This window comes from Aethalodelphis obliquidens, unplaced genomic scaffold, assembly GCF_003676395.1.
Source record: "Aethalodelphis obliquidens isolate GAN/ISIS:26980383/991018 unplaced genomic scaffold, ASM367639v1 scaffold21, whole genome shotgun sequence".
Taxonomy (NCBI): domain Eukaryota; kingdom Metazoa; phylum Chordata; class Mammalia; order Artiodactyla; family Delphinidae; genus Aethalodelphis; species Aethalodelphis obliquidens.
The window spans coordinates 1339584-1346447 of NW_020837965.1; the positions used below are offsets into that span (position 1 = coordinate 1339584).

At 43.1% G+C, this 6864-nt stretch overlaps 1 pseudogene; it reads left to right on the top strand.

The window, feature by feature from the left end:
- Window positions 1-398: 398 nt before the first annotated feature.
- On the top strand, window positions 399-1470 carry LOC113627753 (protein AMN1 homolog; annotated as a pseudogene).
- Window positions 1471-6864: the final 5394 nt, after the last annotated feature.

Below are 6864 nucleotides of genomic sequence, written 5' to 3' on the forward strand. Positions count from 1 at the left end.
CATTGGCAGCAAGGAAGAAAAGAGGAAGAGTTGACCCATGCCTAACAAATAATGATCCTTAAAAAACAAGAGCTACAAAATTCAATGTGGTATTCTGGATTGGATCCTGGAACAGAAGTGAGATATTAGCAGAAAAACTGGTGAAATCAGAATAAAGTAGGGAGTTTAGTTAATAGTAATGTACCAATGTTAGTTTCTTAGTTCTGACAAATGTACTGTTAGGAGAAACTGGGCAAGGGATATATAGAAACTCTCTGTATTATCTATGCAACTTTTCTGTAAATCAAAAATTAGTCAAAAATAACGTCTCGCGCGGGGCAGGCGTTGACAGACGGTCTCTGGCTGGATTTTGGTGGCCGGGACTGCGGAAGAGGCTCCTGAGGGTGGCCGCGATGCCCAGCCCACAGTGGATGACTTTGGTGCTTCATGAAGAATGTTTCTAGATATATCACAGACATTAAGCCTTTGCCACCCAACATAAAAGATAGACTGTTCAAAATAATGAGCGTGCAGGGGCAGATAACAGATTCAAATATCAGTGAGATTTTACATCCTGAGTCCAAACTCTAGATCTACGAAGCTGTGATATTTCAGATACTGCTCTCCTGCACCTATGTAACTGCAGAAAACTGAAGAAATTAAATTTAAATTCCTCAAAAGAAAACAGAATTTCCATAACTTCAAAAGGAATCAAAGCTGTGGCTTCACCTTGTTCTTACCTGCACGAAGCTTCTTTGAAAAGATACTTCAATCTCACTGATGAAGGAGTCCTTGCTCTTGCACTCAATTGCCGGCTGCTAAAGTTAGGGACTTCCCCTCGTGGCGCAGCGGTTAAGAATCTGCCTGCCAATACAGGGGACACGGGTTCGAGCCCTGGTCCGGGGAGATCCCACATGGTGCAGAGCAACCAAGCCCGTGCGCAGCAATGACTGAGCCCGCGTGCTGCAACTACTGAAGCCTGCATGCCTGAACCCATGCTCCGCAACAAGAGAAGCCACTGCAATGAGAAGCCCGTGCACCGCAATGAAGAGTAGCCCCCGCTCTCAGCAACTAGAGAAAGCCTGCACAGAGCAACGAAGACCCAACGCAGCCACAAATAAGCAAACGAAATTAAAAAAAAAAAAAAGATCATTGACTTAGGTGGCTGCTTAGATATTACTGATGTGTACTTGCAGACATTAGGAGAAAGCTGCCCATTTTTGCAGAGTTGATTTTTCAGCTACTCAGGTATCTCACAGTGGTGTGGTTGTGCTTGTTAGTGGACCTTGTGCCAAGAAATTAGAGGAAACTCATCCGGGGTATTGTGTGAATGTGACTGATAAGGCTGTAGAAGCTGTCCTTACTTGCTGTCCTCAGATATGTATATTACTCTTCCATGGATGCCCCCTGATAACAGACCATTCAGGAGAAGTCTTGGACCAATTAGTAGGTCCAAACAAACTAAAGCAAGTGATGTGGACTGTATATTGACGCTTATTGAAGCTTATCAAAGCTATGATCTTCATACTACTTTCCCAGGAAACAATGATGTAGAGATTGGCTTTCCAATAATATGATTTATGCTTTGAAGTTAACCAGCCTCTTAAACATTTTAATAGTGCTATTATTTCTAAGTTTGTTTGAGGAGTGATTGTTCTTGAAATGGCAATCCTAGCATGCCCTCTGATGTATCTGGGGAAGATAATGTGTTTGTTTCTTAAATAACAAAGTTTTAAATTCCCTGTTTTCCCTGGAAATGTCCTTCTCCTACCTAGATATTTGAACTGCTATAAGAGAAATTTACCAATATGGATAAACATTAAGAGAATTCTAAGTAAAGGATTTCTAAAAGAAAAAAAAAAGAAAAAAAATTAGTCAAAAATAAAAAGTTTATTAAAAGAATCAAGAGCTAGACTGTATTGGTTTTCTTTACTTTGCATAATGGTATTATAAGTTTCTGAAAATGTAAAACAATTGTCATTGACTTAACAATAAAAAATTGGAAATGTGTGTTCATGGGAAAAAATCTCCAACTAAAACTCAGTGGCAGTCAAGGAAAGAGTTAGAGGATGGCTGGTCCCAACGGCACACCTGCAAGGCAGCATACCAGTGATACCTACACTCCAAATTGCTTTGCCGTACGTCATGACTCCAAGATATTCTGACTGCTATTTGCTCCTGATTCCTACCTTCATTTATTCAGCGTATCAGGAGTTTCTTCCATTCCTGAGAAGCTCTTGATTCTACACTCAGGATTCAGGGTATCTTTGTTTGTTTGTGTAACACTATTACCTTAAAGACTTGATCATGGTATCACATTTTGCCTCAACTGTGTTTGCTTATATGCCAGAGATTCTAAGCCTGGTGAGGCCATAGACTTGAACTGATCCATCATTGCATGTCCAGCACGTGACTCTTAACTGGGCAAATAATGATTTGTTGGATGGATGAATAAAGGAGATGCTTCAGCACTTGAAGTGAATTCTTGCCTGAAAAACACAAGTTTTCCAATGATATTTCATTATGTAAATATATCCCTTTGATGGAACTTGATGAAACTTGCAAGGCCTTCAGGTCTTGTAAAGAAACATCATCAGGCCTTTTTCCAACTCTGGTGAATTCATGGAAAGTCAAGAAGATCCTATTAACTCTTATGGAAACTATGGCTTTAACTAGAACAGTGTAGAATGAGTGTGCTCTGGTCTCAAGGGGCTGCTCCCTGGGATCTGCACTGAGGCCCAGGGCCTGAGCTGGCCACAGAGGTATGGTCAGATGCTGTGCTGTCAAAGGTTTATGTATGCATTGCTTTGTCTGTCCTGCAGTACCTGCTTCCCTAACTAAGCTGCTCTGCTCCCACTCCAATGTGCTAGGAAAGGAACTCACAACTTGTCTGTCTCCCTGGTAGGCCTGTGGCCCCTGCCAGTCCAATCAGAGACTTCTCTGTGGTTTTTACAGCTTGAAGCTGGAGAAGTGGCCTTTGCCTTTTAGAGCATGGAATTGGGAGGAGGTGATGCAAGGGCAGGTGTCAGCCTCCTTCCCTGTCACATGGAGAAAATCTACAGAAGGATAGAGGGGCCTCAGTCAAGGTACAGAAATGCAAAGAGAAAAAGAAACCTAATATCCATGGTTAAGGGTCTGGTTCCAATTGCGCTTTAGGCCACCTCATTCCCTTAACTTCCCAGTTATGAGAGCCAACAAATGCCCTTTCTCCTTAGGCTGATTTGGGTTTTTGTCAGTTGCCATGGAGAGTTCTGCCATGGAGAGTTCTATAATCCTGGAGAAAAATGTGCAATTTCCTTCCCACACTTAATGGGGACTAGTACCAGCTCAGCCAGGGAGACAGCTCTGTGGGCCTCTGCAGAGAAGGCCAGTTGCCCTCCCCAAACTCAGGCTCTCCCTTCCCTTGCAGACACTGTCACTGGGGGATTGGCACCTCACACCCAGACTATACTTCCCATCTCCTCCTACGTTTAGGTGGGAACGTATGGTAAGCTCTCACCAAGGGAATGTGAGTGGAAGTGACATGTGTCAATTCCAGGCTGGAAGGCAGTGAAGAAGCAGGGGTTCCTCACCATTCTCTCCTTTTTGTTGCTCATTAGCTGGATAAAGAGGGTTCTGAGACCTTCAAGGATAGCAGAGCCACAGTTGGAAGGAGGCTTGGTCCTGCCTTAAGGCCAGGAAAACTCCCCTTTGACTGTTATGTGAGTGAGAAATACACCTTTATGGTGTAAACCACTGAAATGTTGGGGATTTGTTTGCTGCAGCAGCTAGCACCACTCTAATACATTTCCAAGACCTGGCACTGGGTTTAGTTGAAGATTTTGTAAGTACAAAGAGTCACAAGCAAAGCTTAAGAGAGAGAGGCCCAGAGCTGAAACAAGAGCTGAATTCTATGGTCGAGTCCAAGGAATGATTTCAAGGATGGAAACAGAAGACAAAGTCGGATGGTCAGCCACCAGGTTGGCCCTGAAAGAAGTAGTGAGTGGGGAATTAGAGCAGGGACAGATACGAGGTGAGAGCCAACCAAGCGGGATGCCTCTGGCTTGGTTTTTGTGGCTGCCAGCAGCTTGGAACATGGGTGGGTCTTCCTGGTGTAGAGGGCCAGGGGCAGGGTGGACAGGAAGCACAGGTAGCCTGAGGGAATGGTGCCAGGTGTCAAACCAGAGGGATGAGTAGAATCCACAAACAGGAAGTCAGTCATCACATCAGAACCTTCAAGTCCTGGGAACATGTCGGGATGTAGAACAGGAAGCAGCTCAAGGTAAATGGTTTAGAACTAATGACAGAGCTATTTTGGAAGCCTCATTCTCTGTGGAGTCTTGGGATGGGCCTGGTAGGTAAAGGAAGGGGAGGTAGCAGGCCAGGTGGGGATGGGGCCAAAGGATGAGCACACACCCTGTCCAAAGGGGGCAGCTGTTGCTCAGCTCCTGCACATCATTGCAATGTGGACGTACAGCCCAGTGTCTTCAGATCCTCCAATTTTTCAAGAAAAGCAGGAAATCCGGATTTTTTTTTTCTTTTTGGTGGGGCAGGGGGGAGTGAAATCTCCTGATTTTTAAATGCCGGCAACTAATTCAAAAATTTGAAAAACAGCCTGTAGGCCAAAGAAAACACATTCACAGTCTGAACTGGCTCACAGGCTGCCAGCTTTGGGCCTCCGGCTTAAAGGAAATGGGCAGAAACAAAAACATGTAAAAAACAAAACCAGAAAACATGAAAATCATTCATAGTTTCCCCTGATTTCCAAACACCACAAGATACTACTAGAAGAAGAGCTTTGAGACAGCCACTCACAAAACCACAATATGTTTGGTCTTCAGAAAAGCTATGGGCTTCTGGAAAGCTATGGGCTTCTGCCAGAGAAGTACCTTGTAGTTCCCCAAATCTGTTGCAGTTTTCTCAAAATTCGACCTATAGATTTGATGGAATGCGCTAATTTTCTTTCATCTTTCTCTCAGGCACACCAGGTTTTCTTTTGTTGTTTGTTTTGGTATATCAGTTTTTAAGTTTACTTTCTTTTCTGAAAGGCCATCTACTCTATCTGGACAGCTGTGTTTCGAGTAAGAGCAATTACCTGAGTGAAGGCAATTTAGAGAAACAGTACGGGAGCCAAATAAGTGTTTGGCTAACGAAATTTTATGATAGGAAATGCTTCCAGGCCAAAAACCTCAAAAAGTGAACAAAGGTTTTCAAAGACTGGATCCAACTAGTTCAGTTTATTAACCTTGGCCTGTGTCCAAGCCAGGGTTTTTAGAGGATGCTCAGAGGATGTGGCAAATACAGAATGTGATTTTTTTAAGATGTGGTCTCTTAGGGGGTATGTGTCTACATGACTGACTGCTGAACTCTTCATTTTTGATGCCCCAACTTAGTATCTAGCTTAAGGCTTTGCACATCCCAACTGTCATGTTTGCCCAGGACTGAGATGTTTCCTGGGATGTAGAACTTTCAGTACTAAAACTGGGACAGATTTGGGCGAACTAGGACAGCTGGTCACCCTACACCCCAAGGTCCTTTTCTCAGGGTTCATGCTGTGAAGTCTTGACAACTTTTGACTGTCCCTTAAAAAAATAATAAAAAACAAAAAAACAACTACAACAGTGCTGCACTCTCCTGGTTTTCTTCCTATTTCTCTAGTTGCTCTTACTCAACTTCTTTGCTGCCTTCACTTCCTCCCCTTCCCCCTCAACTATGAATTGCACCTCAAGGTCTAGCCCTTAGGCTTCTGTTCTATTTTCTGCCCATGAGTCTCAGTGGACTCATCTTTACGTGGAAGATTTCCACATATAGATCTTGAGCTCATAGTCCTACTTGAGATCGAACCCTCCAGCTCCAACAATTTCACGAACAGTTTCCATTGGGACGTCCTTGATCATCTTCCAGCCCCATCCAGCTTGCACTCACTCACCTAGTATCCTCTTCTATTAGAAGCAACAGCGTCCTTGTCCTTTGCTGGGTGATGGGTACATTGTTATTTTCATGTGCTGTATATGTCTGAAACTGTCCACAATAAATTGTTTTTAACAATTAAAAAAAAAAGAAGAAGAAGAAGAAGCAGCAACAGGAGAGTGCAGCACTGATGTAGTTGGTTTTCTGTTTTTTATTGTTTTTTTAAGGGACAGTCAAAAGGTGTCAAAACTTCTCTTCAAGCCTTCAGTCTCAAATCCTAAAGATGCTAATCCCAAATTAGCATGCATGCACTGTATTATGTATCCACAGCAGATACTATACGGCCAGGCACATTGGAGGGACTCAGTAAATGCTTGGTGAACCAAATCAGATCTTGGGAAAGGAGTCCAAGGAGGAGGACATGTCATAGCATCCTACCAGAGGCTCAAGATATCTAAGGAAGTACCCAAGATTTCCAGGGAGAAGCCAAGCAAAGATCTGGCAGATGTGGTCCCTGCAGACATAGTTAGTCAAATCTTCACTGAGGCAACTTCAACGACAGACATTTGACCACCTATTAATTGAGTTAACTCAAGTGTTATTAAATTTCTAGTTCACTTTGTATTATGTTGATATATTTTTCAGGGACATTCAAAGATATTTCCAAGGTTCCAGACAATGATAAATGTTAACATGACACATATAGATTCTATTCCTTTGCTTTACTTGCTGGGTTCCTGACAAAGAAGTCTGCCTTTAATTACCAAATGCTCAGAACCAGAGGAAGCTAGTGGCCAGAATCTAGGTCTTTCTCCTTCGTCCTCTGCTCTTTCCCACATTCTTTTTTCTTCTTAAAAAAAAAAAAGTATTTATAAGGTAATAATTTATTTTTTGTTATAATTTCATGTTTTCTGATAATCTCTTTTTTTTTGGCGGTACGTGGGCCTCTCACTGCTGCGGCCTCTCCCGTTGCGGAGCACAGGCTCCGGACGCGCA